General features: G+C 50.1%; 1 pseudogene; it reads left to right on the plus strand.

Moving 5' to 3' along the window:
- Positions 1-211: 211 nt before the first annotated feature.
- On the plus strand, positions 212-709 carry LOC118671324 (annotated as a pseudogene).
- Positions 710-13,329: the final 12,620 nt, after the last annotated feature.

A 13,329-nucleotide genomic window follows, 5' to 3' on the forward strand; every position in this document is an offset into this window, starting at 1 on the left:
GTATTGTTAGCATTTCTTTGACCCTGTTCATATTTTTTTAATATAAAAATAGGGGAGTGGGGTGGGGCGGTGGGGAGAGGGTGTGGATCCGGCTGTGTGGGGCCGAGCCACGGCTGCTGGTCCCAGGCACAGGAAGGGCGAAAAACGGCGAGGGGACTCCCACGGGGCGGCCTGCCTGGGGCTCCTGGGGTGGGGGGAGCGGGGCCGGGAGATGGAGAAACTGACCATCATCTCAGGCTGTCTCTTTCTCGTTGTCCGCTGATATCTTCGCCATCGCCAGCAGCGCCAACCCGACTGGATTAAGGCCGGGAGCCCTCACTGTGGGCCTGTGCGACAGCGTCAAACAATCCACCAAGGGGACCTAACGTGCGTCCCACCTGGGCTTACCACGGTCACCACGGTCACCACGCTGTTTTTCATCATCACGGGAGTCATTTCATTGGCTGTCGCAGGGGGTTTGCTGGTGGCTTCTGACTGGAGGAGAGGAGCTACAAAATATGCACAATGGATAGCATTCGCTGGAATGGTCCTTTTCTGTGTGGCTGCCCTAATATTTCCAATGGGATTTTACATCCATGAAGTCCGAGGTCAACCTTCTAAATTGCCCAACAACACAGTAGTTGGGTCATCATAGGTACTTTCTGTCTTATCCATTTTCTTTAAATTGATAGGACTTCTGTTTGCTGGCGAAGTTTGTTTATCAGGCTGATGAATGTCTCCATTGCTTGACATTTTTATTATTTTTTATTTTATTTAAATTTTTTATTTTTGGATGGGGGGGGGGGGTGCGGGGGGGACAAAGGCAAGCCACCTGAGTAGTCCTCGCTTAGAAAGATGCTTAGATGAAACTGATGCTGAAAAGAAAGAGAAAAAAAGCTTTGATTTGTTCTCACTATGCAGTTTGGATTCTTTTTTTAAAGAGAGCCTTTTCCATAATCCAATACAGACAATATTGACTAAACTCTGGGGCATATTTCAGGCCATCAGGTCTGCACTGTGGTAGTCACCTAGGGAGGGAGAATGCTTTCTGCTGAAAAGCATGGGGCCCTTTGTGACTCTGTTGCTCCGTATTTAACGTCTAATGGTTCATTTGAAGAAAAAAAATCTAAGTATTTATGAAACATGGTGGACCAGAGGGATGCAAGAGAAGTTCCTGTGGGGCTGGCCTCACCTCCAAGAAATGAGTGCTCACAGCTTCCTTGTAGTCACATGAGCCTGTGGCACCAAAGGGGATTGCCATGTGTTACTACACCATGAAGCCAATAGATCAAAACTTGTTGGCTAAAATGTATGTAAATTTTCTAAATTTCCCTATTCTCTGTGTACAAAAAAATAAATAAAAAATCAAACACTAAGAAACATGTTACTGGGGTGGGTGGTGGAAATGTTCATAATATTTATATAAATATATATAATCTATATGTTTTGCTGAATAAAAATTAGTTTAAGACTGGCTGGTGTGGCTCAGTGGTTGAGTATCGACCCAGGAACCAAGAGGTCACCTGTTTGATTCCCCATCAGGGCACATGTCCAGTATTCAGACTTGATCCCCAGTAGGGGGTGTGTAGGAGGCAGCCTATCAATGATGTTTCTCTCTCATGGATATTTCTATCCCCCATCCCTCTCCATTCCTCTCTCTCTCTCAAAAAAACAACACAAAAACACAAAACATATTTTTAAAAAATAGTTTAAGTTTCTGGATAGGCTAACTGGATGCTCCGAGATTGAATTCGAATATTCCCCTCCCCTCCGGAGCTGGAAGCAGGGGCTACATGCTGCTCTGGAACTGCCAGGGGTCGCGGCCTGTGTCTCTGAGGGTGGAGGGGGTGTTTGGACAAGCAGATCCAGGAGAACATTCCTTGGGCTGGGAAGTGAGAACGAGAGCCCTGAATCACGACACCAGGGGAAAGAAACGGAAGATCTGATTGCAAGGATTTCAGCCTGAAATGACAGGCTTTCTGTGAAGGAATGTGAAAACCCCTCCCATGGTGAGGGAGATTCATCCAGATGGAATTTCTTTTTAATAAGAAAAGACGCTTCCCAGGTGGGTTGGGGGACAAAGCTTTTAAGACCCTGTGGGACTAGGGGAGAGGGTTCTTAGGGAAGATTAGGATGCAAGGTCTGGTTTTTAATTGATCAGCATTTGGTGTTTATTTCTGCAAATAGGAATGTGCCATTAAGGGCCTTACCCAGGAATGTCCGTATTGATTTTGAGAACTGGAGTGCGCTACTGACACCATTCCCTGCTTGGAGTCCAGAGCAAACACCTTGCTATCCATTATTTTTGTTGATGTGTGAGATGAGAAGGAGGAGAGAGAACTTCATGTGTCCCAGGAGGTGCCCTGCTCCCTGGTTCTCCCACAGGAGAAGGCCCAGTCCTTTTCCTAAGGAAGTTCTCAGGTCAGAGGGGTCAGGGAAGGATCCCAATTGGGGATCAGAGGGGAAGGAACCCCGGGTCCTGATCTTTGGATGGCATAGGATCCGTGTGGGCTCCTGGCAACACAGTTGAGATCAGTCCTGTTAGGATCCTATGTTCAACCAACCTTGGGCCCAAATGTCTGATCCCAATGCCTTAGAGCAAGCATGTCAAACGCGCGGACCCCAGGCCACATGCCCCATTTATTTTGGCCCATATTAGCCTTTGAGTTTGACATGCTTGCCTTAGAGGGAACTGAAGGGTCTTGGGTTGAACCTCTTTACAAAGTGTAAGAGGCAAGATAGGTCCTTAGGAAAAGGTCTGAAAGGGTTTTCAGCAAATGGCTAAGACCCGGATGGGCACAGGGTGGACTGTGCAACAGAATCCCCATGAGACAGCATGGGGACTGCATCTGACCCAAGCAGATGGAGGAGCAGATGGGGTAAGGGGGATAGGACTTACACGTCCTCTGGTCTTGAAAGAACCTGAGGCCCAGAGCGTGGACTGACTGGTGTCAGGTGTAAGGACCAAGCTCAGTTCATGACTCGGGCTCTAGCCTCCCAATCCAGTGGGTCTCCTGGGGAGTCCTGGCCTTTGGGAACTGGAAGCAGAACTGAAGCGAAGCCCTTGACCAGGCAACCATGTAGTCTCCTCCCTCCTAGGCACATGTTTCTCTGAGTCCCATGGAAAAGGAGCCACTCAGGCAGCCTGGAGTAAGGGCTCCTCTGAAAGGGTCCTCGCACCCGACTGTGGACATCACCTACCCAATAGCTCCTCCTCTTTTTCTAGAAGAACTGAGGTTTTGTAGTAGGTGGAAATCTCTTCATTTCAGGAAACATAGGCCAGTTCCATAACCCAAGAGATGAGTCCTAATTAGCCTCATGGTATTCCAATAGCATTCCAATTACCTTTGTCCGTGATTGGCTTCTGGCCAATAGGACGTGAAGGGAAGTCTGTAGGGGCTTCTGAGAAAGTTTTTGCTTTCCTAATAAAAGGGAAAGATGAAGCAGACACTGTCATGCCCTCACCCCACACCTCTTTCTTCCTGCCTTCAATACAGATGTGTATGTAGCAGGAGGGTCAAGCATGAGAGTAAAGAAAGGCAAAACACCCTTAGAATGGCAGAGTGGACGGCAAAGCCCAAGCCCTTGGTGGCCTGAGTGCGCGGCCGGACCAATATCAGCAGCTGTCTGCCTCCAGGCTTCTTGTTAAGTAGACATTAAAAGCCCTTATGGTTTAAGCTGCCGTTAGCTGGGTTTCTCTCTTACTTGTAGCCAAAAGCAATCCGGATTGACACTGGCCATAACTGTTAGTGTGACTTCAACCAACTTCAAGAGAGGTTGTATGGAAGCAGCCTTTGGTCAGCCTCCCCAGCCGTGGGATCTGCTCTCCTGAAGCCCTCACTCCACTTGTGTGTCATCGCTGGAGCACATGGAGTCCAGTAGAGTCCTCCACCCACCGCACCACATGCCCTCAGCAGCCTGGCCAGTCCTATTGCTCTTTCAATGCGTACCTTGGACGACCTTCACTGACCTTGCCCACTACCCCAAGATGTGCATCTAATTGGCCAGATGTGCATCTAATTGGCCACGGTGATCATTTGTTTTGTGTATGTGTGTGTGTTTTAATATATTTTTTCTTTTTTAGAGATAGGGAGAGATTGGCTGCATCCTGCATGCCCCTACAGGGGATCGAGCCTTCAACCCAGGCATGTGCCCTGACCGGGAATTGAACCATGACCTCCTGGTTCATAGGTAGATGCTCAACCACTGAGCTGTGCTGGCTGGGCCCAATCACTTGTTTATTTACTAACCACACTTATGATGGCCTGTTCTGAGTTAGTCACAGAGCTGGCACTGAACCAGCAGGCAGGGTAAGTCCTCAGGAGCCCTCAGACTGGTGTGGCAGACACGTCCGCAGCAGCCGTGTGGAGAGCAGAAATGACAGGATGGATCAAATGCTTTGCTTCTTCGGGCAAAGATCAGCCCTTTCTGCCCCTACAGTGTCCTGAGCCCTTCTCTGAGGAGGCGGCAGAAAGGGGCTCTCGTTGGGTGATCTTCCCTGAATAGGCAGCGCCTTGGTGGACTTGCTCTTGGCCACTCACTTTTCTACCCAGGCCTTCTAAGGCCAAGGCCCTTAATGACTCGGGGAAGGAGCAGTGGTCACGGAGGCTGAAGACCTAAGTGCTTCTAACTAACTAGATGTGTGACAGGACACATGACTTGCTGGTTTCTCAGAGCCTCAGGGTTCTTGAAAGACAAACAAGGATACTAACACCTGCCTGTCTCAGAGGGCTGATGAGATAAATGTTGGGTGAGATAAGGTCAAATGAGATAAGTGGTGGCTGCACCAGGGAGGCTGACACGGGAGGTGGGCGGTGAGTAAGTGCTCATTCATCCGCCGGCCCCTCCCCATCCTCGAATGCCAGGCAGGCAGCACCGTGCACCTTTTTGTGGGAGGCAGATGTGGTGGCCAAGAATCCACCCACCAAGGAACCAGGCACATGCTCGGCCCTTGAGGGGGTTTCCTTGGGTTCCCGTACTGTCTCCTGCCCTGAAAAACGCCATCAGTGGGCCTCGCTTGTCTGCTTTGGCCTTTCTTCCAAGCAGCACAAGGACAGAAAACGGGGCTGTTGGGCAAGGGGGTGGTGTCTCTCATGTCTCTCTCACAGGGGTTCTGAGGGTTCCCACCGTCATTCTGGGGTCTTTGCTCCAGCAATTTCATGCAGGTTCACTCATGGGCAGGGACTGTCTGCTCAGGGACCACTAAGCACTGCTCATTCTCAGCGATGCTCCGTCCCCACCAGGCGTGGCTGTGAAGGCCAGTCAGCAAAGGGAAGGCCTTCCCCAGGGGAGCTCAAACTCTAGAACAGTGGTTCTCAACCTTCCTAATGCCGCAACCCTTTAATACAGTTCCTCATGTTGTGATGACCCCCAACCATAAAATTATTTCCGTTGCTACTTCATGACTGTAATTTTGCTACTGTAAACAATATGGAATTTTATATGTGTTTTCCGATGGTCTTAGGCGACCCCTGTGAAAGGGCCGTTCGACCCCCAAAGGGATCGCGACCCACAGGTTGAGAACCGCTGCTCTAGAAGGACAAGCTCCAAAGGGACGCTGCTCTGGGCAATTCACAGCTATATCCACTCTGGGCCTTCAGGTGAGGGAGGACCTAGATACCCGGCTGTGTTCCAAAGAAGCCATCGTGCCCATCCCTGGAGTGTGATCCCAGCTGTGTGGGGGGGCAGGAAGACCAACTCCCAGAAGAGCCAAGCTGACCTGCCTGGGAGAACAGGGGGTGCCAGAAGGCCCCAGCCAGATCCCAGTGAATGTTGGCCCAGACAACAAAGGGACCTCGGAGTTGAAGGAGGTGCTCTAGAGAGCTGGGAAAGGGCTCTGAACTGTGTTTCTTTCCTCCTTGCTCTTGACATCGCGTGGTCTTTCTCACAGTGCTGTGCTCAAGCTCCTTTAACCGGCTTGCACTGGCTCTGAGATATTATTGTGCTCATCTCTTCCAAATTTTCTATTCATGAGATCACGTGGGTAACTCGAAATGGCGATGATGGGAGTATTTACTCCAGTTCAATGGAGCAAGGTAAGGAGGGGAGCTGGTTGGCCAGTGGTGTACCATGGGGGATGTCATCCAGAAGTTATCGGTTCAAATTCCTCATCCTTGGGTGTTGGCATTATCCTCCTGGTGGTTCCAGGAGCTCTGAGTCCCACTCGCACTCCAGCAGCAGGAAGCTTCCCAGGACCAGACGCTCTGTCCCTGGGCTGGGTTGTCCCTTCCAAGTGACGGGAGTGATCGGAGGCAGCCCAAGGTCAGCAGCAGGAGGTGCAGGCTCTGGAAGGTCGTTTTTCACCTCCCAAGCTGGGATCTGATCCCCATTTAGATGACCCTGGGACGAAGAAGTGGACCTCAGAACCAAGCAAGGGGCCAGCTCAAGGCTGAGCGGGGACAAGAGCTGTCCTCCTGGTCCCTGTGCAGCCTGCCCCTCTCAGAGGTGGTGACAGGTCCCCCAGAAAGATGGAAGCCAGCTACATCTTGGGGTTTTTGTATAAGTAGATACTAGGGGCCCAGTGCCCCAAATTCATGCACGGGTAGGGTCCCTAGCAGCTGCAGGCCGGGGTGCCTACCTTCCCCCAGCTGCCTGCCACCGATGCCACTGCCAGCCCCAACCCCTGGTCGAACTCCCAGTCGAGGAGACAATTTGCATATTAGGCTTTTATTTTTTTTTTTTATAAAAAATATATTTTATTGATTTTTTACAGAGAGGAAGAGACAGAGATAGAGAGTTAGAAACATCGATGGGAGAGAAACATCGATCAGCTGCCTCCTGCACATCCCCCACTGGGGAAGTGCCCACAACCCAGGTACATGCCCTTGACCGGAATCGAACCCGGGACCTTTCAGTCCGAAAGCCGATGCTCTATCCACTGAGCCAAACCCGTTTCGGCTAGGCTTTTATTATATAGGATCCCTTTTCTGATTCATTTTTTGGAAGAAATAAGTTAACCTGCCAATTTAAAAAAGCTGATGACTATACCTCTCCTCTGAATGAATTTTTATGTTTTCATGATGCATGTTAAGGAGTAATAAACTTTTATTTAGCTTTGTCTTTTTCTGTTCAATTATCGGCCTTGATATACCCCTGGCCTTCTGAATGGAGCACATGTCACATGAATGCGATAGAAAAGCAGTGATGAACAGCCGAAGGTTTAACAATCAGCTCTATGGAGTTTGGGGAGGAATGCTCTGATTTGTAGTGTTTGCCAATTTCTGTGGTGTAAATACTCCCATCATCGCCATTTCGAGTTACCCACGTGACCTCATGAATAGAAAATTTGGAAGAGATGAGCACAATAATATCTCAGAGCCAGTGCCAGCCGGTTAAAGGAGCTCGAGCACAGCACTGTGAGAAAGACCACGCGATGTCAAGAGCAAGGAGGAAAGAAACACAGACTCAAAAAGGACGCCTTCATTCAAGACATGAATCTAAGTTTCCATATTTAAAAATTGAAAGACACTAATTATTCTCTAAAATGCGGTCTGAGTGACTCACTCATGCATGGTAAGTTCACTTCCGTTTCTGATAATAAAAATATGCTCATGGTCTGGATTCTTTCCTCTTTCACCCCCAAAAAGGTGACAACAAAAGATTTGATGGGCATGGTCATTTGCCTTCTGTCCCATGAGACCTGGCAGCCACTAAGGAAGCTGTACCATGATTGAGATCTAAAAAATCACCTAAGCCCTAGCTGGTTTGGCTCAGTGGATAGAGCGTAGGCCTGTGGACCAAAGGGTCCCAGGTTCGATTCCAGTCAAGGGTATATAACTCAGTTGCAGGCCTGGTTGGGCCCTGGTTGGGGTTCATGTAGGAGGCAACCAATTGATGTGTTTCTCTCACATCGATATTTAAATCTCTCTGTTTCCCTCTCTCTTCCACTCTCTCTAAAAATCAATGGAAAAATATCCTCTGGTGAGGATTTTAAAAAATACATTAAAAAATAGAAATAATAATAAATCACCAGAGAGAGAGAGAGAGAAGGCCCCTGAACACTGTCCCTGAAATGTCCCTTTGGGGACAGAGAGGGGAGCTGTGATTGCTGATTGGATGGGACTGGTTGGGGGAGAGGGGAAGCCGGGCTGAGAATGTGTGGAAACAGACCTCTGGCAGAAGGTCAGAAAGGGGAAGTACTTGGGACCACAAATGCAGACAGAAGGCCAAGGAGCTGCTGCTTCTTGCCTAAGAGTTTAATGACAAGGTTCCTCCCCTTTGCATGCCAACTAAGCAGGAGCCAGCAGGGCATCCCCTGGCTCTGCCACCCAGCCGGCCTGGAGTCTGCCCCAAACACAATCACAGAACATCCCCAGGCTTGAATCCCATCCAGAGACTAGTCATTTGATGCAATTGCATGTGGTCTGAAAAACAAACTCCCACTGAGCATGCTGTCCTGGGGGAGACTGCAGTCTCTGTGATCACGCCTCCCAGGGCTCAGGCCCACTCTGACCACAGGCTCCTTCCAAAGGCACGGCCAACCGACAGAAGTGGGCACAATTCCCCCATGTAATTTTTGTCTGGGAGGTGAAATACCTCTGTCATTACATCATTTTCCTCAGCACAGCAGTCCCTTCAAAAGATAAAAGCCTAACTAAGATCACATTCAAACTCAACTATTGAAATAACCTTCCTTTAATATTCTCTCCCACCTTGCACACAATTTCTCATGTTATCCAACGCACTGAGGTGTGTATTATTACCCCTTCTTCCTGGTCCAGCCCAGAGTTTCTGCTTTCCCTCTCCCTCCTCCCAGTGGAAGGTAGCACTGGGCAGCCCTGTTTAATCAGTCTGAGAGATTGCCCCCCACACACACCCTCCCCTGACCCACAGGCCTGACACAAAGAGACTGCCGGAAGCTCCGGACAGCTGCCAAACGGTAGCCACAGTGGCCTGCGGAGGAATTCTGAGCTCACAACAGAGCATTTTTCATCTAGTTTCTTATGGGATTGGGGTTGGGGAGGGGTTGGCGACCAGCCAGAAACGGGTAACAGAATGATGCCTTCATACAAGCCCAGAGCCACTGATTCAGATGGTGGTGGGAATGGGGGCCGGCTTTTGTACAACCGGAATGTGCCTGGTTACCCACTCCAGCTAAAAATAGCCATGGCTCAGAAATGTTACATTTTCTGTGATATTCTAACCTTTTTAAAGAAAGCATATGCACGCACTCATTATAAAATTATGTTCTCTTTAAAACTCAAAAGAAAAGGGCCCTGGTTTCTGCTCTGAGCACCCTTGGGCGCTGGCATGGGGTTGCGTGGGGGAGATGCTGACATCTGCTCTAATTATCCCAGATGCGCATCCTTCACCTCCATTCAGGCCGGCCAGTGTGTGACGGCCACTCAGCACAGCACAGCACAGCACAGCACAGCGCCTCCCTGCCTGCTGGGCACGCAGCATGCACGACCCTGTGGCTGACGGTGACGACTTCCAAATCGCCTGCATCCGTGGTTGGCTGGGAGTGAGTTGGGGCGACAGAGAGACAAGCAACTAACCATAATCAGAGACAGACGAGGTAGGTCCTACGTCAGTGATATAACTTTGGAGTTGACCCTGAAGAACCCGTGAAATTTATATAAGGAAGGGTGGTGCCGGGTGGGGCAGTCTGCAAAGAGGAAACATCTTGAAAGAAAGTTAAGATGTAGAGGAAAAAACTCATGGTCATTTCCAAGTCCACACCTATAGCCCCCGTCACCGATTCCTGTCCTCCAGGATGTCTCACCTTGGCACCCCTCTTTACTTCTCAACCCACCCCCTCCCTTCTGGGGGAATCTCAGCCGGAAACAGCATGTGGGGAAGCTCCGTGTTTTTCATTATTGCTGATATTCACAAGACCGCCTGGAGGTCGGCAGGAGTGGGAAGTAAAGGTCAAGGGGTTAAGGAATGTGTCCCGGTGATGAGGCAGGGAGTCAGGATGCTAACCCAGTTGTCCCCCATCTCTCCACCGGCTGTCAAATACAGTGGATGGTGTCTTGCTGACGTACATAGACCCCTGCGTCAGGACACCCAGGTGCAAATCCCAGCTCTGACATTCACTGTGTGACCTCGAGCAAAGTATCATATTAACCTCTCTGTGCCTTCTTTTCCAGAGCAGCGAAAGGCTCTAATATTCCTTACACCAGGGCTGTTGGGCAGATTGAAACAGATGATGCCTGTAAAATGCTTAGTGCAATGCCTGGGACATAGAACGTGTCATTATTATTACCGCACACTGCCTTTCACTCAGCGCCCGAATGAATTTTAGAGTCTGATAGGAGGCTGTATGGCCAGGCCTTTCCCTTAATCCCATTATCTTCCTCAGAAACGCTACTCCTGTCGCATGTGCAGACGTCACCAGCATTCTGTCGGCCTGCGGGTACCTTCGCGCAACACGTGGTTTGGAATCCTCTGTTAGCACAGCTGTGTCTGGGGTCTGGGAGAGCTTCAAGGACCCCGGCGGGGGGAGGGAGGGGTACACACCAGAGTGGAGGATTGAGCCGGTGAATGGGGGGAGGTCTGTAAGCAGCCTCCACATCCTGCTCCCACTCTCCAGGAAAACATCTGGCAGGCGCCACCCTTCTCTTCCTGGTGCTCCCCCAGGCCAGCCCAGATGAAGAGCGTGTCTGCACCTGGGCTGGGCGGGCTTGCTTAGGAGCTCACCCACAGAGGTTAGGAGAGCTGGGTCCTCAATGATTCCCAGACCCTCCCAGCCTCTCTCCCAGGGGCAGGTCCCCTTCATCCCTTGCGACAGGTTGTGATTGGAGGGAGCTCAGGGTCTCCTGGGCTGTCCACCCGCTGACCGCAGCTCTCCCCCTGCAGCAACCCAGCCCATCTTTCTTTCATGAGTACCACGTGCCTCTCCCCACTCTGCGCAGCTCCACTTGCAGAAGCGCATCTGCCCCGTTCTCTAATTCTTCCGATGGGAAAGCCAGGGGCCAAGGCCCAAGGCTCAGGCCGGCTCCAGGATTCAGAACCAGCTTTTTCCTCTCTGTGGGTTAGAATCACCTGGCACCTTTCAAAAACTCCCGAGTCCCAGCCACACGCTGGACCAATGAAATCCCACTCTCTGGGGTTGTGCAGGCATCCGGGGTTTGTTTGTTTGTTGGAAGTTTCCCAAGCAATTCCAGCGTGTGGACAAGTTTGGAAGCTACTGTCCTCCCACCCCAGCACCAGGGTAAGTGGCCAGGCCCCATGCTAAGTGCTTTAACTAGGCCCTGCCCACCTGTGCCTTCGTAATCTCTTTTTTATTTCCCACTCTCAAGACATTAGGAGGGGCTTCATGCATTAGTGAAAAGCTGCTATGCATTTATCAGCGACTGCTTGCTAAAGTTGAAATTAATTAAAATGCCTAGACAAATATGCAAAAACACAATCAAAATTCTCTAACTACATATTTTCTTAACTGAGTTTGTAAAAAGTAAAAATAAATGTTGAAGCTAATTAAAGATGGACTTGCCAAGAGACATGAAAAAATGTTCAGAGCCACTGCTTATCAGAGAGATGCAAATTAAAATGGCAATGAGATATCACCTCACACCTGTCAGAATGGCTATCATCAACAAATCAACAAATGACAAGTGCTGGCGAGGATGTGGAGAAAAGGGAATCCTAGTGCACTGCTGGTGGGAACGCAGACTGCTGCAGCCGTGGGAGGTTGGCCGGCTGGCCTTGCCCCCAATCCAGCTGGTTGACCAGCCACAGTGCAGGTCATGGCGACTGGTTTTTCCAGTCATTCCGGTCATTCCGGTCATCCGGTTGGTTGGCTTTTATGTATATAGATATGTACAGCCCTTGAACACAGACTATAGTGTGGCGAAGGCCTGGGAGGGGTGGGTGTGGGGTGAAAGGGGTCAATTGGGGGGGGGGGGTATCTGTAATACTTTCAACAATAAAGAGAAACTTTAAAAAACTAAATAAAGTGGAACAACAAATCAATCTTCTGGGCTTGTTTTTTTATGAATAAAATTCTGAGAAACAGAAAAATACATTAAACCCCCTCTAAAAACTTCAACATATAATATATAATGTCCAAGTGTTTCCAGTGGAATTGCAGTTATTTGTAAACTTCTCAATCCCCTGAGCAATTAGATATACTGTTTTATCATGTTCAGTAATCTAGCTGGTTGCAGCCTGCTTCTCCCTGTGAAGAGAACACAAGCAGACAAGACAAATGTTCCCTAGTCACTAGATGCAATGATGCGTGTAGAATTGGGGACAAGTGCTGCTTTTAACAGAACTTGATTTCTTGGACTCTCTGGAGTCAATGGGTCCATCATTTGTAATTGTCTGGGTCGCGGACTCCTTTTGAGTGTCTGCTCAAAACGGCGCTCTTCCTCGGGAACAGGCGCATACATACTCACGTGAAAGCAAGTTTGCACACAATTTCTGGGCACCTGGTCTCCTAAAGTCCTCCAGGTCCCCAGTTGAGCCCAAAAAATGAGGAAATGAAAGTCCCAAACAAGCTGCCAGTTAGGATTCAAACTCAGATCTCCGACCTTACAGCCATTCCAGGAGCGACAAGCCTAGGGCGCTTTGCCTGGGTTCAAGCCTGATTCTGCGGCCGGCCTTTTGCTGTGCAGTGTGTAAGTTACATCACCCCTCAGTGCTTTGGTTTCTTTTCTCTTTTTGATTGTTTTTTTTTTTTTTTTTTTTTTGAGAGAGAGAGAGAGAGAGGAGAAAGGGTTTGAATTGTTGTTCCCCTTAGTTATGCATTCACTGGTTGCTTCCTGTATGTGCCCTGACCAGGGATCAAGCCCACAACCTTGGTGTATGGGGACGACACCCTAACCAACTGGCGACCCGGCTAGGGCCATGCTTCGGTTTCTAAATCTGAAGACGGGGGCGATGAAGATAGAACCTTCCTCACCTGCTGGCGCCTTGTTCCAGGGGTGTTCGCCATAACTATTTACAAGTAAGGAGCCGCTCAGAGAGGCAGGCTGCTGTCCTAAGTCACCAAGCTGCATCTTGGTGCTCACCACCTGCATCCCCAATTCCTCCCGGACCCTGTTTTCAAAGTCTTCACAAACCAGGACCAGAGGCGGATGCAGGAAGTCCAGGGCTGCTCTCAGGGAGCAGCCTTCAAGTTCAACACAGCAAGCCATCTCTCCTGCAGAGGGAGGACCAGCAACAGGAGCAGGAGAGCAGGGAGGTCCGAGTTAGTGGAAGGAGATGGACAGGCCTGGATGCAGTGAAGCTGGCCTGGGACAGGGGCGGGGCTGCTGCCCAGGGAGGCCTGGCCTCTGTCTCCCACCCCCAGGGTTGTAGACACGGCCAGTGTCAACAGCAGGGGTGAGAGTGCAGGTGGGGGAGGCAGCAGGGACAGGCTGGGCTGGCCGGCTGCAGAGGGGTGGCCCGGGAGTGTCCAGCCAC

This window comes from Myotis myotis, unplaced genomic scaffold, assembly GCF_014108235.1.
Source record: "Myotis myotis isolate mMyoMyo1 unplaced genomic scaffold, mMyoMyo1.p scaffold_m19_p_17, whole genome shotgun sequence".
In the NCBI taxonomy this organism is placed as follows: Eukaryota; Metazoa; Chordata; class Mammalia; order Chiroptera; family Vespertilionidae; genus Myotis; species Myotis myotis.